Here is a 26,948-nt window from a genome sequence, read left to right as displayed (position 1 = left end):
GGATATTCAAAATGATCTGAAATATCAGCCCCAGATGTTGAAATGAATTAACTAGCTCTATCTAATGTACCAACTTCAGATGTGGAAATATTGCTCGCAATATACTGTCAAATTAATTGTATATCTTGAACCTCCTTTTCTGTAAGTGATCTTAATATTATATCGAGCTTTCCTAGGGATTGGGCACACAGGGATCAAGTACACTGAACTCATTGCAGTACATTGCAGATTTTATATATTCCTGCCTTGGGACACTTTGGTCTGCATTAGTGACTTGAGAAAAGAGTAAAATATTGTCTAGGCTTTTAATCTATGATGTCTAATGGCAAAAAAAAGTGATGAAAGTGCTGACTGCAGGCTGTACTGTTTCTCTGACAAACATACTCCCTAATTCAAAACTGATAGACGTAATAAAAAAACAAAACTCATTTGAAGGTACAAATCCTGACAAAGTTTAAGACCACAAAATCCATCTTCCACTCTTTGTTAATTGAACATCTCCAGGCTAGCATTTGGAGAGAATTGTTAATTTCACAGTATTGATTGGCCTGTACCGGGCCTTCAGAGTAACATTGGCAGCGCTGCACATAGTGCACAAATCCAATCTTGCCCCTTTTTTTGTAATTACAAGCTGACATTATCCCTTACATTAAAATTTCATGACCTGGGGACAAAGGCATGCCACTGAAAAATAAATCAGCCAAGGCTGTCAATCGAAGAATGAACAAGTTAATTTTAAATTCCAAAAACTTTTCAAAAAGTTCACTAACGGTTCACCCCGTCCTTGAACAGGTATTGTCAATGTTTTATAGCTTAGCAACTGAGCACAAAGCATTAGAGGCTTGTCAAACTTTGAGTAGTCTATATCCACGATGTTCCACTTCCGGGATTGCTTTGTTGCCGCTGGAAATTCCACCTGATGTCCCTCTTGTCGGCCGGATGTCCATTACCTTTCGCTTTCTTTGTGTTGGCATTCTAAACTCCGGTGGATTTATGAGGACTAATGGTTAACTGCTCCTCAGATCTCTGCAGGGTAAATCCAGACAGCTAGCTAGACTATCTGTCCAATCGGAGTTTTCTTTTGCACAACTAAAACAACTTTTGAACATACACATGTTCCACCAAAACAAGTTCCTTCCTGACACTATTTTGCCACCGTTGCTCCGTCCGGCGCTTAGTGCCGCCGAAGACGATTGTGATTGGTTTAAAAATAAACCAGAGCACGTTTTTCTCCCATCCCGGAATGCTGTGTGGACTAGCCAGACCCTCCTTCGCAGCGCTGTGGAGGAAGGTCTGGCAATGCGAGACTAAACTTTGAACAAGAGATTGGAGGGTGGTTTTACCCTTTCCAAATCCCAAAATACAGAAGTGTGAGCTGGGCATGCTAAGGTTTGCTATAAGATACAAATGGGCTGGGGCCACATGCTATTTTAGGGGTACCAAATATATGAAGCACAAGTGTTCCCCACTGTGTGAATGCTGGTCCTGGATGTTATCACAGTTTAGGCTAACATTAGCAGCTCCTGTTCTTTTGGATTTAGGGAAGTGGGGTTAATGCAATGTTTTGAATAAGTCTAATCTTACTTAATTTCTACTTTTGTGTGTCTAACTAGCTCTGAGCGTCAGTCTTTTAGCACCATGTACTGTATTTAGCCATCAAGTGCATATTTAAGATGCCTTTGGCAAGACTCTCTTTCAGTTCTTGTCAGTTGGAAACATTAAAAAGTCAAATTCAGCCAATTTATGTAGCTAACGTTAGCTTAATTAGCTAGCTAGCCACAGCTGATAAAATCCAGCAAGACTTCTCATTTTAGCTAACATTGTTGCTGGTTAGAAATGAGACGCCTGCTTTTCCTAAAAATGTCTGAAATCAAGGACACTTTGTTTTGTTTTTAATATACTAAGAATGTCAGGTGCTTAGTATTGCTAAGTTAGCACTGTAAACTGCATCTGTGCCATGAGAGGAATACCTCAGGGGCTTAGTTAACGGTCCTTCGCAAATTGATTTCATACAGCAGTTATTTAAATTATAGGCAAATCAGGTCTGTGGTGTCCTAACAACTCCAGATAACAGGAGTTCATATTTCCTTTCCTTTTATTTTATGTTTGGCATAAATATAATAATGAAGGGAGAGGAAACCATAATGAGTGAATTTAACATTTTAAACACAATATCATGAGCCAGTGGCTACATTTGGTGCAAAAACACCATGGCAACGCATGCCACCATATCCAAAACAGATATTGCCAAAAGCAATTTTTCAAAGAACAACTTTTTAAAGTGCATCACTCTAATTCAAGCTCTATTTCCATCACCCTGTCCCAGTTTAACCACGTTGTCTGTAAATCCCCGCACACTCCAACACACTCCATTCCCACCAGCCTCCTACACACACACACACACACACACACAAACACACACACACACACACTGCCAGCAGCCATCATTCCACCCTGTATGTTCAGCTGGCCTGTCAAGTCCCCATCCAGCCATGTGCCCACCCATCTGTTGAACCTAAGACGGCATGCAAATCTCAACCAGAGAGGAAATGTTCTATCAAACGATGAACTTATCTGCATGCAAACACTGGCTTTCAGGGGGCCTCTGGGGTCCGGGGCCCCGGGGCGTTCTGCAAAAGCCTGTGCATCTCCCTGCAATGCAAAGTGAAGCTGATGCAAGATACAGTATTGCCCTTGGTTAAGCTAACTATCCTTTCAACCTAATGTATTGCTATTTTCATCTAAGTACAGTATGGTTTTAATGGCAATGTATTTAAATTACTAACAGGGGTTGAGCTATTGTGTTCCTGTGTGCAGTCAGAAAATATCTTTAGCTGCAGGTTTTTCTTTTTGAAGAAGAACTATCATGTTTTCTAGAAAATTGGCTAGTCAACCTCAATCACATAGACGAAAGCTTTGTTAGAACAAAGCAGTATTGCATTCATTTACACTCAGAACTCGCTGTTATGGCAACAAAACATCTTCAAACCCTTTTTAAGAGGCAGATAAATACCATTTAGTGTACTTTTTAGATGGATAAAGGCTGACAGAAATGATTCGTTACAGACGTTTGAGTCAAACCCTGGCTGAGGATTTAGTGTAAATATTGCAACATTCTATAAGAAGCACAAAGTGCTGGAAGGTCTAATAAGCGGTCACATATCTGTTGGCATAAATCTGACCAACAGGTCTCTGCAGGCCTCAGGCTACAGCTGAGTGAACTTTAGTTGGGTGAGTTCCCCGTGCTTAGTCTCACTGCAGTTAAGCTGCCAGTCACCTCTATCATCCTATTAGTGTGCTGCACTTATGGAAACAAGCTGTAGCGAATCTGTAAGCAAATTTAGAAGGGATGTCTAAATATAGACATTTTTGTGGATCAAACAATTTTTGTGGAAATTACGATAAAGTTTCAAACATAGGGATACTTTAGGGAGCATGTAGAGAATTAGAATTGATCACTGCTGACTATTGCAATTACAGAAAAGAAGCAGTTGTGAGATATTAACATGGCCCATAAATAGAGATGAATTCTTTTTTTAGTGTATAGGAGCTCATTGTTCATTCCTGCAGGTGTGTGTGTGTGTGTGTGTGTGTGTGTGTGTGTGTGTGTGTGTGTGTGTGTGTGTGTGTGTGTGTGTGTGTGTGTGTGTGTGTGTGTGCGTGCGTGCGCGGTGAGGCGAGGCGTGTGCCCCTCATGGTCAGCGCCCAGGAATTAAAATGCATGCCTCTCATTGCCTGGGAGCGAGTATAACGGTAGCCAGTACGCGAGAAACGGTTCCTCCTCCTTCGCAGAAAAACGCACGGATGTGCATGTTCCAGGAGGAGAGTAAAAACCTCCTCCCGGTGCTTTCTTTTGCAGAAAGCTGGCAGCGGTGTGAGGTTGCCAGTTTTGGAGCTTGTTTTCCCCTTAAATTGGACCCTTCAAGCTATGATTGCCTGGGCTCGATTTGCTCTCCGTTCTCCGTGGTGGAGCTGCTGCTGCTGCTGTCGCACCGCACGGAAATAACGACACTTTAAGTGAGTATAGAGACCCAACGCATGCTTTTAAACAATTATAGACTGACACCGGTATCACCTTACGTCCTAATTATAGTTTTTAATCCCAGTGCGTTAAACGGAGACGCGCGCATGAAGGCTTAAGTCTTAAAGTGCTGCTGACCAGGTGTTGCGCTCTAACTGTAACTTTCCCCTGCAAAGATCTGCACAAATACGAACACTTAAGATGTCTAATGGAAAGCAACGGCGGGCTTTTGTCGTCTTACGAATTGGTTGTGATGTTTTAACCGCACCTGCAGATTTATGACTATTTTTTCAGTGCTTATCATTAATTAATTGCGTAATTCATACCCCCTGCTTTTCAGGTCTCAATATAAGCATGTTTGTGTGTATTTGTATTTTTTTTTTTTTTAAAGTAGCCTACTGTATTGTCACTTGGAGGAAAAGTAACGGCTTCTTTTTGAGGGCTTTTTTTTTTTTTTTTTTTTTTTTTTTTTACATTTCTTGGCTTTGGATTCTGTGGTGTGGACTGCTGGTTAACTCATGCACTGCTCTGCTTTCTGACTTCGAAAAGACTATATATGCCATGCACTGTAATGTTGGTGGACTTGAGCAACTGTTGAACATAGAGCAGATGTGCAGAGGGGAGATATCTTGTGCTGTCTGTCTGTCTGGTGCAGCCTCCTTAGGTAAACAGCACTTTAGCTCTGACAGGAATCATTTGATCTTTTAGTAAACATGAATCGCCCTGTGTGTTTCACTGTCAGTGGATCATCCCGGTGTGGGTTAAACTCCAGGTTTGTGACCTCTCGTCGCCATTATAAATAATAAGCGAGTGGAATACATTAGCTCAGCCGGTTCCTCATCGCGTCTCCAATCAGATTGGATGGCGTGACCTTGGGGGACTACGCTGCAGCATTTAGAGGAGGAGGGTGGCACGGGCAGAGATGGAGATTGGGTGCTCTGGTGGCATCCATTATCAAAGGAACCCAATTACATCTGGAAATTGTAGTTGCCATAAGCAATTGCCATTTATGACTCTATAAAAGAGAGCGAGGCTATTTTGAGAAAAAATGTGTATCATCCTGATAATATGCACTCCAGTCTAGGGATGTCACGAGAACCGGTACTTCATTACCAACTCGGTACCCAAACGGGCCAGTACTCATTTTTCCACAGTACCGTAGGTACCAAGGGATGCAATCCTCCGGCGGCGGCTTTCACGACTTCACCTGGAACTCCCAAAACCGCAAGTGAGTCTATTTCTCCCTGCCGTTGCCTATCGCAACCTAACGTGTGCTCTGATAGCGCTTGTTTTTAACGGACCTCTACAACATCAGTTAACTTTAACCAGCCCACGGTTCTTTGTGGAAAACCACAACGACAGAGAGAAACCGACGTAACTACTGTAAACGTGCTCGCTGTCTGGGAGTTCCGGGTGAACTCATGAAAGACGGTACCGTAGGCTGGCCGTGTGGTGATGCCAGGCTTCAAAGCAACGGGCCGTGGGGTCCAGAAGACTGACGTTTTTGGTTTTGTAAATCACGCTCTCCTTGCCCCCTCCACTCCACACCATAACAAAATAAAACACTGAAAGAAGAGTGACATGGCATGAAAATTTCACTTTGAGGTTTTTAAACATTAATTTGAGTTCCCCCAGCCTGCCTATGGCCCCCCAGTGGCTAGAAATTGTGATAGGTGTAAACCGAGCCCTGGGTATCCTGCTCTGCCTTCGAGAAAATGAAAGCTCAGATGGGCCGATCTGGAATCTTCTCCTTATAAGGTCGTAAGGAGCAAGGTTACCTCCCCTTTCTCTGCTTTGCCCACGCAGAGAATTTGGCCCGCCCATGAGAAAGAGATATCATGGCTTTCAAACAAGTGGCAGTTGGTCAAGGCCACACCCCCACTCTCCACCTTGCCCCCCCTCTCTCCTCCTCAATAGCTACAGACAGAAATGGCACATACTAAGGAAAGCTCATTGTGGGACTGGCTCTAGTGGCTGTAATTCTGTACCAAGGCTGAATTTCAGGAAAGAGACTTCAGATACAGTATTAGGGGACCACTAAGGCCTATATAAAAGAGACTTCAGATACAGTATTAGGGGACCACTAAGGTCTATATAAAAGAGACTTCAGATACAGTATTAGGGGACCACTAAGGTCTATATAAAAGAGACTTCAGATACAGTATTAGGGGACCACTAAGGCCTATATAAAAGAGACTTCAGATACAGTATTAGGGGACCACTAAGGTCTATATAAAAGAGACTTCAGATACAGTATTAGGGGACCACTAAGGTCTATATAAAAGAGACTTCAGATACAGTATTAGGGGACCACTAAGGTCTATATAAAAGAGACTTCAGATACAGTATTAGGGGACCACTAAGGCCTATATAAAAGAGACTTCAGATACAGTATTAGGGGACCACTAAGGTCTATATAAAAGAGACTTCAGATACAGTATTAGGGGACCACTAAGGTCTATATAAAAGAGACTTCAGATACAGTATTAGGGGACCACTAAGGTCTATATAAAAGAGACTTCAGATACAGTATTAGGGGACCACTAAGGTCTATATAAAAGAGACTTCAGATACAGTATTAGGGGACCACTAAGGTCTATATAAAAGAGACTTCAGATACAGTATTAGGGGGACCACTAAGGCCTATATAAAAGAGACTTCAGATACAGTATTAGGGGACCACTAAGGTCTATATAAAAGAGACTTCAGATACAGTATTAGGGGACCACTAAGGTCTATATAAAAGAGACTTCAGATACAGTATTAGGGGACCACTAAGGCCTATATAAAAGAGACTTCAGATACAGTATTAGGGGACCACTAAGGTCTATATAAAAGAGTATTCAGATACAGTATTAGGGGACCACTAAGGTCTATATAAAAGAGACTTCGGATACAGTATTAGGGGACCACGGAGGCCTATATACAGCATCCAAAAAGCGGCATGTCATGGGACCTTTAAATAAAGGAATTAATGTTTAAATATTAATTTATTTAATTTTTACACACACCGTGGTATTGACTTTAGTATTGAGTATTGTGTACTTTTGTTGGTATCGGTACCGAATACTAGATTTTTGGTATGGCAACATCCCTCCTGCAGTCAGTCTTCTGTGCTTTCTCGTCTGTACATGCATTATTTGTGTGACTCTTCTGAAAGGAAGTGTTTTCTGAGCTCCTTTTTTTAACAATAGAGTAGGGCTTCACAATCTATCAGTTTTTTTTTTTTTATCAACTGGCACAATAAACACATCGCAAAAAACACTGAGGTTTTGTATGTTAGTTGAAAGAAAATATCAGTAGAAAACTGCACTTTAAAATGCAACTCATTCTTTTTGAGTGGGGCCTTTTTTGTGCGTTTCTTTCGTGCGTTTTAAATTCAGTCAAGCACTTTGTAGTATTCTAGCAGAATACTGAAAGCAGCAGAGAGGCAGAACCGAGTACCCTTTAAATATCGGTTTATTCATCGTGTGCAATATCGTTATCGTGGTATTCAACAACAGTATCGCACATCTTGCTCATATCGTGCAGTCCTACAATAAGGCAGGGAAGAAGCAATAAGTCAACGTAAATCATGGCAACTCTCACCAGCTGCCAGCCAGATGAAGACATGCTGCAAGGCAACAAAAAAAACTACAAAAAAAAGACTGATGGAAACGCCAGCCCTGCTGCCGTTTCCACTTCAAAGCACGCCCACGGCGAACAGAAACGTACAGCGTTCCACGAGGGCGCCTAGAACGTCTCGTTCTAAGTGCAAGTTTCTCTAACGATCCAACTTTGGGTTTTAAGATCTTTCCTCTGCAAGGTGTTTCCGCTGGTCTGCAGCCGCCGTGGTCGTCAGGGCTGAGTTCAGTCAGCACTGGCTTTACTCTAATCAGTTATTCAGCTCTGGCATTCAGACTCCCGGCTCCAGACAGAGGAATCCCCGTGGCTCACCACAGACCCAATCAGACCCTTTTCAAGTACCCAGCTTTTACAACAAGGTCTGACCGAGTCTTCAGCAGCAACGACAGAAATGTTTCCAGTCCCTCGGGGTGGCGGTCTGCACGTATCTGCGGCATGTACAAGTATATTTCACTAATAGTTAGTGCCTTTTGTTCAGGCCTGTCGGCTCTGTCACTGACTCTTTTTTTTTTTCCTTCAGTGTTCCCCTTGGACTTCTCCCTGGCTTTTTGATTTGCCCTCTGTTTCCACTTAACAGTCCTGGCTATTTCCCAAGAAACACCTCAGCGCCATTCAATTTTTTTTTCTTTTTCTCAAGCATGAGCAGACTTCTTATACTCTGGGCACACGTGGAGAATGCATGGCTTTTTACTTTATGCGAGCATTTAAAACAAAATCAAAAATAAACACTTCAGATCCCACTGTATCTTGGCTGCGTTTCACCCACTTGCGAGGTAATCGGAGAGGATTACAAAATGACAATTTCGACACACAATAGAAAGAAAGCAAGCAGTCGTTTTCCCCCTAGCGCAATCAGCGACTTCGAGACTACACACATTGCTCCAGCAATTAGGCTTGTGAAATTACGGAGTGGCTTTTATCTGCGACTGCGAGCTTGATGATGCTTATTGGCAGGTGCCTTTTTTGGAGGAGCAGAAGAGGGGAATCCACAGCTGGTGCTTTTTTGGTTGCTGTAATATGTAAAACCATACTGTACTGTGCAGCCGATGTTTCTTCCTTTCTGATGGCTAGCTCAGCTACATTATCATACATATACTGTACATACATATCAAAACGTCCTCGTAGGGCTGGGCAATATATCGATATTATGTTGACATTGATATAAGAGACCATATTAGGGATAGGCCGATTATCGGGCAGTTTTTTGGCCGTTTGCAGATGATCTGGATCTGCGTTTTATTCGCCTGATAACTGATAAAGCTCATTAATAAAGTACTCTACTTTGGCTCGGCTACAGCTCTGTGTCTGTCCCTCTGCTCGGCTTTCACTCACCACCGAGTCTGACTTAATCTCACGCCCACAACACTATCTGACTACCTTTTACTGGGGATTATGTTGAAAGTTTCCACTTCATTAAATAATTGCTTAAAGCATCTGAACAAAGTTTTGTGTTGGATTTTGTAACATTCCAAAATTTTGACTTCAAGATTTTCATTTCCACTGTAAATCCATATCGGGTCCAAATATTGGTTATCAGTTTTATTAACTACTAATAATTGGTATCAGCCTTGAAAAACCAGAATCGTTCAATCCCTAGACTAGATATCATCTTAAATGTTGGATATCGTGATATGGCACAAGTGATGTCTTTTCCTGGTTTTAAATGTTGCATTACAGTGAAGTGATGTCATTTTCTGAACTTACCAGTCTTTTCTAGCTGTTCTGTTATTTGCCTTTACCCACTTAGTCATTGTATCCACATTATTGATGGTTATTTATCAAAAATCTCATTGTGTACATTTTTTGTGAAAGCACCAATAGTCAACTCTACAATAGCACGGCAGCATCGACATCGATGTATTTGGTCAAAAATATCGTGATTGATTTGATTTTCTCCAGATCGCCGAGCTCTAAACTCCTCTGGAGTTTTCCTCTTTTGTTTCAATTTTGACAGACACATGCGCCTACCTAGCCTGGGAAAACCCTGACGAACTTCCGGCAAATTTGAGATTTGCTCTGCAATTCCGTCTGGCCAAGAGCCCATTCAAGCCCATTTCCAACGTTTCCAAATCGAGGCACCAATCACAACCGTTGAGGCGGGCTTTACACGATGACTATAGCGCAGCGACAGCGAGCAGCTTTTTGTTTACATTCAACACGACGGCCACCGAAGCGCAGCAAGCCGTTGATGGCGCTGTCGCTGCTACGTTACCCGGATCGTTGGTCTGATTGGTTGAAGGACTATCCAATTGCGCCCAGAGGCATTTGGGCGGTGTCCGTTGGTGACGCCCTTTGGAAATGCGCTGCAAATGAAGCTTTCCCAGACCCACTCTCAGTTAAAACTGAGAAGGGTCTGGTGTCAACCAGGCTAGCACCTACCATGACTTTAATCATTTTGTTGTCAAACTGTTAGCTTGCACGGCAGCTAAATTCTCGCGATATCAGGCGCGAATCGCGGGATGAAATACGAAAATCAATCTTGTCAGCCTTTAATTGAATGCTTTTGTGTCTTAACTACCAGCTTACTGAAACCAGTCAGTGCCTGGTGAGGAGCTACTGGCAGCTACAGCCGTGTTTTTTTTAATTTAATTAATTTATTTATTTGTATAGGGACAAGTATGTAGCACATACATATGCCACACACCACAGCATTTATAGCCTAAGCTAATTTGCAATGCACGTCCCTTGATGGACCCTTTTTTTTTTAAATACAATCATTTACACTAACAACTAACGCTTACATAAAAGAAAGTAGAGAACACAAACTCATCAATATATAGATATCTTAAAATGCAAAAACTCACAAGGAAATACAGACAAAACAATACACAACACAGATAAATCAACATACAACAGGAGCATCAGATTATCCATTACTACTACTACTACTACTACTACTACTACTACTACTACGACTCCCTCTTCAAAAACCATTTCAGTTGGAGTGTCTGTGGCGGCCGTGATAGACAGATGGTTAGGGTTGGGCATCATTTGGATTTTAACAATTCTGATTCCAATTGCGATTCTTCCTTTCGATTCCGGTTCTTATTGATTCTTTGAGGGATGGAGTTGAAACGGGTCACATGCTTATTTCACAAATAAGAGGAAAGTTTTATTTTCATCCGTTGTTCGGAAACACAGGTTTCCGAAGCCTGGTCACGTCGGAAACCAAAACTTGCGCATATTAAATTGGGAAGCGATGATCTGATTTGAAACCAAATCCTCTAAACGATTCCAATAAAGTCTACTGGAATCATCATTTTTGAAACGATTCCAAGTAGGAATCAGTTTTCGATGCCCAATCCTACAGATGGTTCATCCAGTCACCTGCCAGGTATTTTTTTGAAAGTGCCTGCCCTTTTCCAAATAGTTTCCAACGGCGGTCTCTCGGATGGTTCTCTGTAACAAACCATTTGGCTCGTCAAGTTAGTCAAATTGAGCCACAGATTGTCCCCTCGCCTTCCTAATGGTTTTCCGGTGCAATCAGTTAGGCTGAGAGTGCGCACCACTCCCTCAGTCATCATCCATGTAAAGCACCTTCTGTATCTTTAATTCTCCTTCTAGTCACTTTGACAGTTTGGCGGCATCTAGTACTTTGTCCGGATTAAGGTAATGTCTTTATTCAGGGACTCTCCCATACAGTATGTATGGTTAATATACACTTATTGACTCGCTCATTTCTTACTCTTAAGGCTCCTGCACACTGGCTGCATGGCGTGAGTGTGTCAGCTGCGTGGCGTGTCCGTTTTTATTTCGGCTCCCATGTTAGAGGTTAGAGCTTGCACACTGCCTGCGTGACACTCACGTCTCTGGCGTGGCTCAAGCCTACGAAAACGCGTGCATGCTAGAGATAGGACTGAAGCCTATTTTTCACGCGACACACAAGCGTGTTGGAAGCGTTTCCAGGCAAAATAGAATACAAAAAGATGTTCATATACAGTTGTGTTCAAAATAATAGCAGTCCAACATCACAATGCTCATTTTGGTAGAAGTGCTATTTCTACATGGCAAATAATTTACTAGTAAGTGTTGTAGAGTCATAGAAAACCAACAGACCCAACAGTCATGACATGCATGCTGCTCATTCTGTGTAATTTGAATCTGTAATTGAAAGGGGCATGTTAAAATAATAGCAGTGTTGTGTTCACTTAGTGAGGTGATTGATTCTGTGAAGACACAGGCGTCAATTATGGCCCATATTTAAGGAAGGAAGCAAATGTTGTGCATGCTGGTTATAGTGCATTTCACACTGAAATACTCCGCAAAATGGGTCGTTCCAGTCATTGCTCTGAGGAACAGCGGACTTTGATTTAAAAGTTAATTAGAGAGGGGAAAACATATAAAGAAGTGCAAAAAACTATAGGTTGCTCAGCCAAAATGATTTCAAATGCCTTGAAATGGCATCCAAAGCCTGAACAACGTGGGAAAAAACGGTCAACTACCATTCGAATGGGTCGAAGAATAGCCAAAATGGCAAAGGCTCAACCAATGATCAGCTCCAGGAAAACCAAAGAAGACTTAAAGTTACCTGTGAGTACTGTTACGATCAGAAGAAGGCTATGTGAAGCAAAGCTATCAGCTAGAAGCCCCCGCAAAGTCCCATTGCTGGAAAAAAAGAAATGTACTTAATAGGTTGAAATTTGTCAAGGACACATTGACTGGCCAAAGGAGAATTCAATGGACTGATGAGAGCAAAATTGTTCTTTTTGGGTCTAGGGGCCGCAGACAGTTTGTCTGACGACCCCCATGCATTGAATTCAAGCCACAGTACTATGAAGACCGTAAAGCATGGTGGTGCAAAAATGATGTTATGGGGATGTTTCTCATACTGTGGTGTTTGGCCTATTTATCGCATACCAGGGATCATGGATCATTTTCAATACATCAAAATACTTGAAGAGGTGTTGCCTTATGCTGAAGAGGAAATGCCTTTGAAATGGGTCTTTCAACAAGACAATGACCCAAAACACACTAGTAAGCGAGCAAAGTCTTGGTTCCAGATGAACAAGATTGATGTTATGGAGTGGCCAGCCCAATCCATGGACTTCAATCCCATAGGTGACATCAAAAATGCTGTTTCTGAGGCAAAATCCAGTAATGCAGAGGAATTGTGGAATGTAGTGCAATACCTGTTCACAGGTGCCAGAAGATGGTCAACTCCATGCAACACAGATGTGAAGCAGTTCTCAGAAATAATGGTTATGAAACTAAATATTAGTGCGGTGATTCAAAGTAAAGCAAACCCTTGAGACATTTTTCAGTTTATACAGTAAAATGTTTGAGTTTGTAAAGAAAAATGTAAATACTTCTATTCTTTTGAACAACATAATATTCCTTTTTCTTCACTTTCTGTAAAGGTATAACACAAACTTGATCAATTTTGGTCATGTTTTGATTTAGAATTGAATGTGCAGTGTTCCCAATGATATTATGGAATTAAAAGCTATTCAAAGGATTTTGAGCATTATTCACTTTTTTAAATCACACAGCTATTATTTTGAACACAACTGTATGTCACTTCGACACAAATGCATTTAATAAATTACATTTTGATGTTTGACAGTCTCTAGGTTTTGACATAAATGCAGATATAAATGTAGCAGAAAAAAAAATAACTTATCGATTTTCAAATATTGCACCTGTCAATACAGAACAAAATATTCTGTAGCCTATTTTGCCGTCACTACTGCCGACGTTGTCTTTGCTGTAATCAGATCAGTATATATTTGTTTTAACATAAAGTACTGCTTGAGTGCAGTACATTTCCACAACTCTCGCCCCATATGTCGAACAATGGGAAACATACACGTGTACAGACAAGGCTAGCAGCAGCGCCGCGTCAGACACGTTTCTGGTGTGCAAAGGCATAAAAAACGGCACGCAGCTGCTACGCAACTGACACGCAACAGAAACGCCACACTCACGCCACACTCACGCCATGCTCACGCCATGCTCACGCCACGCCCATTCCACGCCCACTCCACGCAGCCAGTGTGCAGGAGGCCTTACTTTTACCTGGAATCTGACTGTTAGCAACTGCAACTAAACAGTTGCCCCGAGGGGATCAATGATGCATTCTGATTCTGATTGATTTTGATTCGGATGCTATAAATTCGCTCTCACTCTACAAGGCTTTGCTCAGGATTAGTGTTCCTTCCTGCATGTTGTCTTCAGTTGCTTTGCTTGTCCTTTCTCGGCTGTTATTTGGCAACTGAAAAGGGGGAGAAAAAAAGATTTTGTCAGTGGGTGTGACATGTGGGTTTATTTGAAGGAAAGGCTAATTGTTATGCCTCGGAGGTCCCTTGTTAATTAGAAGTTATCTCGGGCAGCTCTCACATGGTCACCGCTCTAATTGGCAGTCAAAGCTGCGTACCACCTGGCCTATCCTTTAACTCGCCAGGTGCTCGCAGCAAAACCGTCGGCCTCGGCATTATGTGGATATGGCCTCGTAAAAGAGGACAGACAGACGAGAGGGAGGGAAAGGGAGAGAGCGAGTGGAAAGGAGAAGAAAAGAAACGGCAGAGCTGCAAAACAGCAAGTTAAAGGTTATTTCATGCTACCTCGCTAAACAAGTCCTGTGAAGCCGGCATAAAGACACGTTCCGGGAAATTAGTGTAATCTTTTCATACACACGTCAGCATACATGACACCTCTTTGTTTCAGGTTTCTAACACAGCAGGGGATGTGAGGTGGGAGCACATGAACACTCTGCTCAGCCTGTGCAGGTTTTTTACCTGTATTTAGTGGGGGGAATCAAGTTTAGGCGGTGAATATTAACAGTATCAAATTTGAATGAATTTTAGCAGAATACTGGAAGCAGCCGAACTGAGTGCAATTTAATAACTGTTTATTTTATCGCACGTAACATCGTTATTGCGATATTCAACAACGTTATATCGCAACCAGAGGTAAATATCTATTCAAGCAAAAGATTTTCTCCTCAAACCGGAATCCACATTAAGTCTTTTATTCAATGCAGTTGTAACACTGAGCTGGAGAATAGGCAGTGATTTAATCAAGAGATAGTGCAGCTGCTTTTCACAATGAACTGGAAACTCACGCCCGGGAACTCAGGGTAAACTGAACATTGAGATTCTTCTACACGTATGATTGAGGGTTATATTGTGTCTCTGCGGTGGGAGGAAATTCATCCATGACCATCATCCATCTTGATTTACTGGTCCAAAACCATTGGAATCATAAGGTTTTGTAAAAACCAGACAGTTGTGCCCTGCGTAATGCCACAAACATACCTTTCATAAAAATGTGCCATGCATCGCTGCGCCTTGGAGGACAAAAGACCTTTGTCTTTTTCACGCCACAAAGTCAACAGGGTTGTATTGTCTTGCCGCTCCAGCATCGAAAGTTGACACTAATTCCCAAATGTGTCGTCCCCTTTGTTCTCAGATCACAATGGGAATTTGAAATGTAAACTGGATTTAGACAATGTACGACATCTTGATGGGTAGAGCAGATAGAAGTGCTTTCAAAAATGCGTTGTAACCGTGTTGTCTTAGCAGCCTTAGGCAGAATGTGTTCACGTTGTACAGCAGAGCAGAGCACAATCTGGCTCTGTGTGATATCTTGTTGTTCTTTATTTTTCCAGGAACTGTTGTGTTTAGGCCCAGAGCTTTGGCAGCATGTGTTGTCTGATTTTTAGCCTATACATTGTGTGTGTGTGTGTGTGTGTGTGTGTGTGTGTGTGTGTGTGTGCGTTACATTACCCAAGAGAACGCAAGTCATTTTCAGCACACACAGCTCATGTTTAAACGGCAATTTAGCAGCGGCAACAATAAGTAAAGACCAAATTGCAAATGACAATCAAGAAATAAATAAAATAGACAGGCCACAAAGAATAACAACAATGATTGCCTTAGACGAACTAATCATAATAAACAGGCCTATTGCTGCTATAATTACTGACCGTAGAATCATTACTTTCCCTAATGCTCCACTGCTGCCGTCGTTAATAACAGTTCATTAATTAAACATACTATGGAAAACAGCAGCTCTGTTCTGTGGAAAGGACTTCTCCTTGACTGGGCCCACGGAGTTAGAGTCTAGCTTAATTTTGCTCTGGAGGTCATTCCAGGAATAATGAGAGGTAGAAATGTAAATATCCCTCTCTGCTTAACAGCCGGTGCACTTAGAATACCTGAGACAAGCCAAATTTGAGATTCAGCCACATAATGAGCTGCTTATTTTTCATACGAGCAGGGAGTGGACTGAAAAAAAGAGACTTTTTTATTTTTTTTATTTTTTTAAAACAAGTGAGTTATCTGTAAATGTCGCTTTCAATTGAGCATTTTTCCGGTACTTTTGGGCCAAATACAAAAAGAGGTTTTAACGTCTAAATCCATTTACTATTTAACGGAATAATTTCACATTTTCTAAACTATGTATCTGCTTTGAGTGAGACGAGGAGATCGATATTAAAGGGATAGTTAGGATTTTTTTGAAGTTGAGGTAGTGTGAGGTACTTATCCATCCATCAGTGTATTAGCTACATGGCGGTCGGCACACACCCAGTTTGAAGAAGCAGCCAGGAGTGCCGCCACGGAAGCTGAGCAATCAATATCTATGTATAGAATACTTTCACCGCTTTACCTTGCAGTCAAACAGCCCTTTAGGACGGGGAACTGAAGCCGATGTATCACTCTTTTCAAAGCCTCCAGACTCCTAAGACCAGCAACTCCTGTGATCTGCGAGGTAAAATTACTGTTTTTTTGTCAAAGGAGGCTGGTGGCTTTGAAGAGAACACAAAATGGATACAACAGCTTCAGCTCCCCGTCGGAAAGGGCTGTCTGAGGACAACGTAAAGCTGTAAAAATATTCAAAATATAGCGTACACTTAAACAGATATTGATTTCTTTAGTTGGCCATCGCCATCTATTCTACTGGACATTTCGGTCCCCAGAAGTAGCTGCAGAGTAGTTGTCTTTAAGAGTATATCGACCACGATTCATTGAGAGGATTGCTCCGGGGGCCACCGGAAGATCCGCCCAATGTCCCTCATTTTCGGAATCATGAGGAATATGGTTCACTGCTTCTTAGATCTCTGCAGGGTAAATTGAGACAGCTAGCTAGACTATCTGTCCAATCTGAGTTTTCTGTTGCACGACTAAAACAACTTTTGTTCCACCAAAACAAGTTCCTTCCCGAGGCTATTTTGCAGAATTTGAACTTTCCCTTTAATCTTGTCTCTACGTTACTGTAAATTCTGAAGCAAGTGTCAGGACGCGGTTAGCTTAGTTTAGCTTAGCTTAAATATTGGAAGCAAAACTAAACCAGTGAGTTGAAAAGAACACTCTGTGGCGCTTAGAGGAACTGCAGTCATGTGATAATTCTCCGAGGGTTATTACTTCCAGCGAACCCTTTTCACATACATGTAGGCATGTGATCCATTGTTAATATAAAAAATATTGATGTCACTGACCTTCTCATTTCACTCAGAAAGAACAGATTTTCCAAAGTGTTGAACTGTTCCAAAAAGCACCTCTACATATATCTGATATCCATTCACAGTGATTATTCCTAACAATAATGAGAATGTATTGGTTTGAATTCACTGAACAATGTTTCTGTGCACAGTCTCGGCCAAAAGTCTTTGAAACACATCAGGATGTTTGTACGTTTTCATCAGAGCACCACACACGTTCTACTTGGCTTCTATAATAGTTATGAATAATTACTGTCTTCAGTAATTCTGTAATCAGCATTGGAAGTACATCTGGCTGGTGTGGATACACCATGAATATCAGAAGTCTACAGGCTCTGTCTAATTTTCTACTTTTTATTGCCTTGAAGGCACTTGGATATGATGAAGGAACGGGCTAAAGGCAAAAATGAGAAGCCGCTAATTTCTAACAATGTATATCGAAAATGGAAAAACCAAAAACTCCCTGCGCTCTTTGCTTTGATAACAACCGTGACCTTTTTGGATAAGTTTCTGCCATCTGGGTCCATCTGTATCCAGGATTTGTCCCACATTCCTCTCTTCGGACTCAGAGGGGTTTCTTTACACACACTTCTCTTTTGATCAATCCACAGAGTGTATGCCAATGTAACAGTCCAGGGTAAAGATCCTCCTTTTGTCTCAACTGGTGGTTGGTTTGGTCGCACTTTGGTTCGCTGTCCAGTTGAAAGATGGAAATCTTCTTTGACTTGTTCCAGAGGGCAGCAGATTTCCCCGAGAAATATCTTGGTATTTGGAGCCATTTGTCTTTCCCTCTATCCTAAACCGAATCCCCTGTCCAGCCTTGAAGCATGCAGCACCAACGCCCTTATATATATATATATATATATATATATATATATATATATATATATATATATACCAGTGTCATCTACAGTTATTGATTGATTACTGGTAACTGGAGTTTACTTGCCACCAATCATTTTGCAATGCATGCTTTTTTAGAATACTGTATTTCTGCATATAATCATTCTTTTTGTTTGCCACTCCGATTCAGTCACTCCTCCATGTCCTTAGGGGTCATTAGGAGGCATTGAAATATCTACATGACACACTGAACCAGAGTCGTTCACCCGACACTGCTGAACTGTGTAGGGTGATTGGTGTTTGTGGCATTGTGTGTCCTGTTTAACGTCTCTTCATTTTTCATTGTGTTTAAAATATACTGTCAGACGTTCAGAAGCTTCATGGAAGAAAACAAGCCCCAAGGCTGAACGATCAAATTGTATTTATATAAAAATATATTGAGGGATCGATTCTCAACTAGGGTTGGGGTATCGTTTGGAAAGTGGCTGTCTTGTTTTGTCAGCCCAGAAACTTTGCAAACATGCAAATGAGATTTGATATGCACAGAGTGGGAAGAATCCAGCACACAGTACATACTGCGGTTGTTAATATTGCTGCTGGCCGTTTTGCTTCCCTGATGAACTTCTTTCTGCAAAGTCGTTCATCTCTGAGGAACCTACTGATCTTGGCGAAATCCTGCTGCTCTATCACCTCCAGCCTGTTATCACAATTTTCATTGTGTTTTCCAACTTGGAAATCTTACTTCCGTCTATTAATCCCTTTTTAAATTATAGCATATTTAAGATGTATAAACCCCTAGATTTTAATTCAAGTATTTAGGACCAGTGATTTGTATTAAGATCCACAAATTACGGTGTAATTTCAGTGTACTTCTAAGATGTAGCCTACCATAAAATACTGATTGGCACCAGTAAAAAAAAAAAAAAAAAAAAAAAAAAAAAAAAAGATTGTAGATAAAAGGAAGGAAGAGATGATGAAAGATATGACCCTATCAGTACACTGATAGTAGTAGCAACTGTGGTGTACCTGGATGAAGAAGATGAACCTGTAAAAATGTTTCTCATTACCGTGTACCTGCTGGATAATCATGCAGTACAATAAATATAGTTATTGGGGAAACAATCGTTTTCAAATACTGACAATTGAAAGAATTTGTGGTATTCTTTTTTTAATGTGTTATAATATAATTTTAGATATAATGTACTTTCACTTTTAAAAAGGGTTACTAGGGAACAAAACATGTAGCCCTGTCTAGAGGGGGTATTGGGAAATGTTAATAGTTAGGGTATAAGTTTTTTAAATAAATCTATCCTTCTTACTACAAAGAAGCTCTTAGTATGGATAAATACATTATCAAACCTGACTTCAGAATATCCAAACTAGTGGCCGGGTTAGCTCAGTTGGTAGAGCAGGCGCACATATATAGAGTTTTACTCCTCAACTCAGCGCCCGCTGGTTTGACTCCGACCTGCGGCCCTTTGCTGCATGTCATTCCCCCGCTCTCTCCCCTTTCATGTCTTCGTCTGTCCTGAGGAAATAAAGGCCTAAAATGCTCCCCAAAAAATAAAGACTATCGAAACTATTCCTTTTTATTAATAATGCAGGACTGGCCTTAGTTGATATTGTACTTTAGTGGTGCAAATTCTCAAACTAATTTGATTAATTAGTCAAGTCACCAAAACCAAACCGTTTTGGGCTGTTCAGTTGAAGAATATGGCATGTTGGAATTAGTGCTTTGGAAGTGTACATTATGCTAAATTTAACATGTGAAGTGTAATTCCTACCCTGGCCTTTATTAGCATCCTGCTATAGTATCTCTGATACTGTTAGCTACCGAGATGGCTTAGCCCAGAGTGACTTGGCTGACGCCTTGCCCAATGTTAGGCACAATACCTTATTTGGTTTACCGTGCAGCATGAAAATGTCCATTCTTTCAGTTTTCAGCGTTAAATCCATAAACGATAAGACAGCATTTTGAACTAAGGTTGGCTCCAGCATCACAGAGTTCAGTGTCACGGCGACAGCAGTCAAAAAACATGTGCCCTTCTGGGCCAAACACCTGCCGACAAGGATTTAGAGCTTACCTTTATAACCTTGCCTCCCGGTAATACCACAGCGACACCCAGTGTACATACAAGAAACAATACCCAAAGTCTGAACACTTGAAACGACATATTTGGTTCCGACATCGCCTGTATTCGGTCTTTCGGGCCACAAACAAATAAAAGCAATTCCTGAGACTCTGCCGAGCATTTCGGTTGCCCACGGGAAATGCGCCTTAATCAAAGTCAGGTGTGGCATGACTATAACTGTATCTTTTTATGAAATGGCATTTGCTTGTCTTTGTTGAGTGAAAGGTATAGAATCATGCAACCATGTCTCTTTTTAAATTCCTGCGTTAATGCAGGTGGCATACAGGCAAGATGTGGGGACAGTGCTGTTGGAGAGTCCAGTTTTCACTACAAAGCCTGGATCCAGTGAGTGAAGAGTTGAATTTGCAGCTGCTTGTCTTCCTCCACCTTTGATTCACCGTCTCGCCGGACTCACGCACTGAGCTTCACAGCGTGACGGACTTCATCCTCGTTTCTTACAAATGAAAGCACAAACTAGTGCCTTTCAAACAGTGCGGCTTCCATTCTCTGTTGATCAAACGGCTACGTTTGTCTGTGAAGCTCGTGTCACAGATGAGGCTATCAATCCTGAGCTGCGAAAAGCAACACACGGGGAAGGAAATGAAACCGACAGATCCTCACCTTCTGGGTAATCAAGTGAACCGAGCCCTGTTTACAGTTGGATACATTATAGATGTAAATCGCACCTGTATAACTTAACAGTCAGATTAGGCTAATATAATTGAGTTCTTCCTTATCTCCAGTGGCTCGTGATCTCCTGTATCCACCCTGACAATTTCACTTTGCTATCTACACATTTGAATTAACTTATTTTTGTTGCTGCCATCACCTCCTGAGTGCATCAAAAGACCCTGCAGAGACGTAATGTTTTGCACTTATCCACCAGAGTAAATGTGATGAAAGTAAGCAAAATGGAAATCACCAGTCAGTTTTCCTGACTGCGCAGCGCTAATATTCTCACCTCCCCCTTCATGAAAGATGGTCTCCCATTGGAACGTGACCTGAGGGTTAGTTGCGGTTTCATGATAAATAACTATAACTGTGACAATTTTTAAATTGACCGTGATGGAATCAGTCCTGCAATGCCCTGCAGAGGATGTATGGGACTGACTGAATTAAAAGAATGCCATTCATTTTCTTTTATTGCACTATAAATAGTCGATCTCTGCAAAGTGCGATGTATTTGTCTTGGTGCATAGTGATTGTGGATTCAAAAAAGGCTCGGTAATGCAAGTGTGCTTATCTATCAGCGCCTTCTGCTCACATCATGGGTTTTTCCCCTTTCCTCTTTGAAATCTTAAAATCCCCACATTTGATTAATCCCTTTTCTGTGTTTGCATCTTCAGTTTCTGATTGTAATCTTTACAATCAAAACACTATACTTGACACAAACAGTAAATATAAAATGAAGCAGTCTTCGCCAGAAGAATGACCTCATTGGCCATTTGTTCAAATTTATAAAACGACCTACAGCATGAGCATCACAGTTCATTGGTAAACTTGAAAGTAGTTTTAACAAAACCATTCCAACTCAAAGTCAGTAATGATAGTTGTTAAAAGGTACACTGTGTAGGAATCATTGACATATGTAAAATGGACCAACAGATCCCGTTGCTCAGGGATGGAGACCAGTGAAGGATATTAGAAGCACTTTTCCGGTGATGGCTGAGCGTTACTGAGCAGCCTCCAACTGAGCTTGATGACGTAGATGTGACGTGAGCAACCTGTCTGAAAGTTGGAAGTCTTCTGGTAGCTGTGCCAAGAGAAATCTGAATTATTCCCAATCTTGCAGACATGGAGGGCGTAGGTATATGTAAGGAGATAACATAGGCACAGGTAATTATTGCTAACTGAAATGCTAGTTAACATTAGTAATTAAACTTAAACCGCTAATGTCAGTCGAAACTGCCTGCGAGCTTCTCCTGTACTATACAGTAATTCCTCTACTATGCAACAGTAAGTCGCATGGTTATGACACAATCGTTAGCCTATTTTTACAAAAACGTCTGCTATGGAGCCATAACGTGAGATACAAGGTAATGGAGCCTTTTATATATTGTCTCTGTTTCTTTAGAAATAAACAACGGACAAATAGTCTTTAAACACTTCAGATGTAAAGTTATTCACTGTCAACGTGGCGCCAAAATGAATGGCAGTCAACGGAATGCTAACAGAAGGTGATGACTTGTTAGCATCAAAATGGCACAATAGGAGCTACGCGTTCCGAGGAAAAGCTTACCCCCTTGGTAGGAATTTCTCCCATCTAGCAGTGAAATTGTATTCAAACGAATAGTGACAAGCGCCTCTCACTGATCTCTTTCTCCGTTTCAGCTGGTTTCAGTCACGTGTCGTTGGCTCTGAACGAAAACGCGTTGTGGATTAGCTAGACAGGTAGGCTAGTGCTTTATGTCCCTCTCAGCCATTATAGTTTTTCAAAATGGCGGAACGACATGGAAGCCTCCTTGGACTTGCCCGTCCAATGTAAATACAGATAAGAAATTCTTCACTTAAGAGGATAAGTCAGATCATTGGCTGAGGTCATTTTACACCACCAAGGACATATTTATGAATGAAGACATTGATTTTAGCTAATGAAATACTTAAAACACTACACAGTGTACCTTTTTTTTTTTTTTTTTTTTTTGTCTTTACATAGAATTTGGTGACTGTATTAAAACTGTATAGAATTAAACTTTCATTTTTACAAGGTGACTTACAGTAAATCGTACTGGGTCTGACTATCTCACGATGTTCTGTTTCAATAGCAGCCATGTCCATTTTTCAAAATGCACAATAAAAACACATTTCAAGTGCTAATCAGTCTAATCAACACTAAGAGGTCCGATGTTGAGGCGAGAGCAAAGAACATTCATCAAGATGTAACCTCTTCATCTTTGATGCTAGAGAAAGAGAATCTAAACTGTCATTGATTAATTGACTTGGACAAAATGTAATTGCTTCTTCCATATTTTCTCATTAATACAAACTGTATAACAAATGAACAGTGTACGCATCCATCATAACCTCTCAAAGGTTTCTGTTGCCGCTGGTCATAAGGCAAGCTTTGACGATACACAGGGATGTTTTGATCCTTTTATTTCACACACATGAGGCATGATCACAAATATTGCATTATGATCAAAGCCTGTCAAAGGCTCCCTTTTGCCCATGACTACTTATTGATCAGTGGTATGGGATGTGCATGGCTGCACACCAGAGTGGTTTGAAGTGTTGTGTGTTTACAGGTGGCAAGGCTGTGCTTACTCACCTTTTCAGGCTGATTCATAATGTTAAATCACGGCAAACATCCTTTTGGTTATATTTTAGGAGAACATGACTTCTGACAAGGGCCTAAAACAAAGAGGAGGTACACATTTCTTGGGGCATTTTTTAGGCCTTTATTTGACAGGACAGCTGAAGACATGAAAGTGGAGAGAGAGGGGGGGAATGACATGGGCGCCCGATCTACCAACTGAGCTATCCGGGCGCCCAGAGGATGTACACATTTAAGGGGGCTTTCACACCTAACTCATTTGGTCCGGACTTCAGTTTGATCAGAACCAAAATTACAGGTGTGAAACCTCCTGAAATGGACAAGTTTTGGTCCATCCAAAAGAGGTGGTTTTCGGTCCTTATCAAACTGAACTATGTTCCAGTTTGTTTCTAGTGTGAAAGTATTTTTTTTGGATGGTTTAGAGTTTCAGTCCAAATACAGGAAGTTCTGGCAGGCGTCATGTTATAAGTACTGTAGCTCCTATAGGATAGCTTAGTGTGTACATGAGAGAGAGGATGATGGTGAATGCGCTCAGACCAGACAGTTGTCAGCTGTCAGAGCAGAGAATAATTAGCAGGTTACTTGTCCCTCTCTTTCACTTTCAGTTTCTCTCTGAATAAAAATGCTGTAGCTCCTCAAAACCATAGTACTTTATTAAACAAGTATTTTATTAAGTCAATTACAAGTATTGGGAGACGTGACTCATGTACAGAACATAATGTAGTTATGTCATGTGATAGTTCTTTAGTGCTCTTGCAAAACTGCAGTGTGAAACCAAAACTAACCGGACAAAAACGTGAACCGTGGTACTTTCAAGTGTGAAAAAAGTGATGTGTCACTGGGGCTGCTTGGGACTGAAACCCCACGCAAACAAACGGTAAACTTTACATATAAAACGTATTTCCAATTCCTTTTGGAGCTGTATTAAAAGTTAATGTGAGTGGAAAGGTAAGCTGAGAGGCAAACTATTCTTCAAACAACTGGAGAGCAGCCTCAGAGGGTTCCTGTTGGAACCTTCAGAGCCCTGTTAAAAAAACCTTTTGAAGAGCCCTGAAAGCACCCTAGTTACATGGAGCACACTGAGGGATACGTTGACTCAGAATTTATAAGCTCCAGGAAGGTTTGGCACGCCAAACAGAGATTGCCGACAGGAATGGAAAATACATTTCCTGCTTAATATAAAAAACTGTCTTCTCTAGAGGATACGACCTGATATTTTGTCGCTGAAAGAAATTCCCAGAATTCCCCCTTTTCAGTTCAAAGGTAGATTATGTAAGATTTATGTAAAATAGCACCCCCTGCAGGCACAGCAGAGAGTGACGAATCGCAATCAAAACAATGGCGGCCTCCCACTCTGTGCTCTACATTTATCTAGAGGATAGGATGCAAAATAAATATACCCCGAAACCCAAGTCTTCAGCTGAAAATGGCTTAACCGGTTATTATGCTGAGCATAGCCACAGTTTAGCAAAAGACACCCAATATTTGGTGGTACAGAGCTACAATATGAACATTATCCAGCCGCTGTAGCCCTAGCTACATCATAGCAACAAACTGCTGTCTGTCAGATGTCAACATCTGTGTCATTAACTCACTAAACCCTTTTTTTCCCTTCTTAGATTATGTTTTCAATCTCCTGCCGCTCGCGACTGGAATGCTCTGCAAAAGATTATCAAACTGGACAAACTAATTTCCATTTCATCCTTCAAAACCATCATATCATCCTTGTTCACGGACACATGCAGTTGCTTCTCTACATAATAACTTTTCCAGCTAAATATTTGAATGGTTTCTCCCTCTCTTACTCACCAATGTACCTGTGCACGCGACCTATGCCACTTGTCAGGCCGCCATTGTAAATAAGAACCTGTTCTTAATGACTTGCCTTTAAAAATAAAGGTGAAAAAAATAAATAAAAAAATGAAATAAAACAAATCTTGGGTAGAGCTATACTGATAAATGGTCTAGGCCAATATGGCGACCAAAATTAGCTTATTGCATATAAATATCACAGTATGTCAGCAGATAAGTAACAAGTGATTACAGTATATAAATGCCCAAATACTATGTTTATATGTTTGAGATCATTTAGTGTCAGTTTAGTGTTTTTTTTTTTTTTAAGCCACGTTAGCAGCTTGGTGCTAGGGATGGCAATGTCTGTTGTTGGTCGGTCCACCAGTGCATTCCAGTCTATATTTCAACAACTATTGGCTGGATTGCCATTAAGTGTGGTATAGATATTCATGGTTCCCAGAGGATGATGCCTAATGACTTTTGTGATCAGACTTTTAATTTAGCGTCTTCATCAGGTGGCAAAGTTTTAAGTCTTGGTAGTAAACTCATATAGTGTGTGACATAAAAGTCAGTGACTTTGACAGATTGATCATTTAGATGTGAAATGGTGTCAAACTTTAGTCTTTTTAGAGTCTTCTAGTGTATTAGGTGACTGTGGTAAACATTAGATCTGGTATAAACCAGCATGTGAGCATTGTCACTGTTAGCCTGCTAACATTAGCATTTAGCTCAAAGCTGTTCCTGAAGTCGGAGCATATCTTGGTCATAATTCTTGAAAAAGATTTTAGGAAAATATCAAAATCATTTGTGTATGCTATGTGTTTAATGTAAAGAAGAAGAAAGAATATCAGCCCATGTATCATTATTGGAATGGGCCTCAAGTATTATACTAGTAGTAATAGTAGTATGATAAGACTATTTCAAGCATTGATATTAACATTACATTGTGTAACTAGTGTAAGGTGAATTTATGGTTAACCAAAATGACACACAATAAACCTATGGCCAGGTAGAATCCTACTGTACTGGATGGGTACGTGAAGGTAACATCTCTCCAGTTTGTTAAACTGGCTCTAGTTGTTCAAATGTTGCCAATAATGTCATGATGAATGTATGATGACAGACATTTTTTGTGCTCAAATTCAGATTATATTTATATGTATTTTACGTTGCCATCACAACTATAAGTCAAGATAGGTCACGGATAGAACTGTGGTCACATTCCAGATCCTCAGACCATTTGTATGCTGCTGCTGCCAAATTACAGCTGATCCAAGGTGTGTGACGAGGACATGTCCACAGAATTTGGTGCACAAGAAGCTAATTATCCAGAGGGATTAGAGCAGAGCTAATACACTGGAAATGTGCTTCTTTGTCCGTTTGATAAGACAGACATTGCAAAAGCAGTATTAGTTATTAACAATAACGGGCACAGGTGATTTTTCTTTATTTATGTGCTTGTTTGTTGGCTTTACAATTGGGTTAACCTGTTTGAATAGCAGAAATACGACTCTGCCTTTTTACAGCGGTGTATGGTATTGAATAGGATTTTGATTTACAAAAGCCAGTCACAGTGTTAGAGAGTCCATCATTATTATTACTAACTGTTCATTTCTCATGTTATCATTAACACTGTTTGAATATGCATGTGATTTAATCAGCACACAATACAGAACAGCCTGACAGCTGGATGGGGGATTTTAATGCAAAAAAAATTGACAGAGTATTTAAACTCTGTGGAAAATGTCTGAGTACACAGTATCATCATAAAGCTCATTTGTACTGAGCACTTTGAAATTTTGAACTGCGAGAAAATAGAAT

General features: G+C 40.9%; 1 protein-coding gene across 5 annotated transcripts in view; it reads left to right on the top strand.

Annotated features, from left to right (window-relative positions):
* The window catches only part of LOC114568149 (CMP-N-acetylneuraminate-beta-galactosamide-alpha-2,3-sialyltransferase 1), a 96,072-nt gene that overhangs the window by 8,088 nt on the left and 61,036 nt on the right, over positions 1–26,948 (top strand). The window contains exon 1 of one of the 5 annotated variants that reach the window (XM_028597567.1): positions 3,759–4,017. The exons of the other annotated variants lie outside the window; for them this stretch is intronic. The gene's annotated coding sequence lies outside the window, so the exon portion shown is untranslated. Of the gene's footprint in view, positions 1–3,758; positions 4,018–26,948 lie in introns of those variants that run through there. 5 annotated transcript variants of the gene reach the window in all.

Source organism: Perca flavescens, chromosome 14 (assembly GCF_004354835.1).
Source record: "Perca flavescens isolate YP-PL-M2 chromosome 14, PFLA_1.0, whole genome shotgun sequence".
NCBI classification, from domain to species: Eukaryota; Metazoa; Chordata; class Actinopteri; order Perciformes; family Percidae; genus Perca; species Perca flavescens.
The sequence above is the reverse complement of the archived record's forward strand: the minus strand, read 5'-3'. Positions and strand labels throughout refer to the sequence as shown.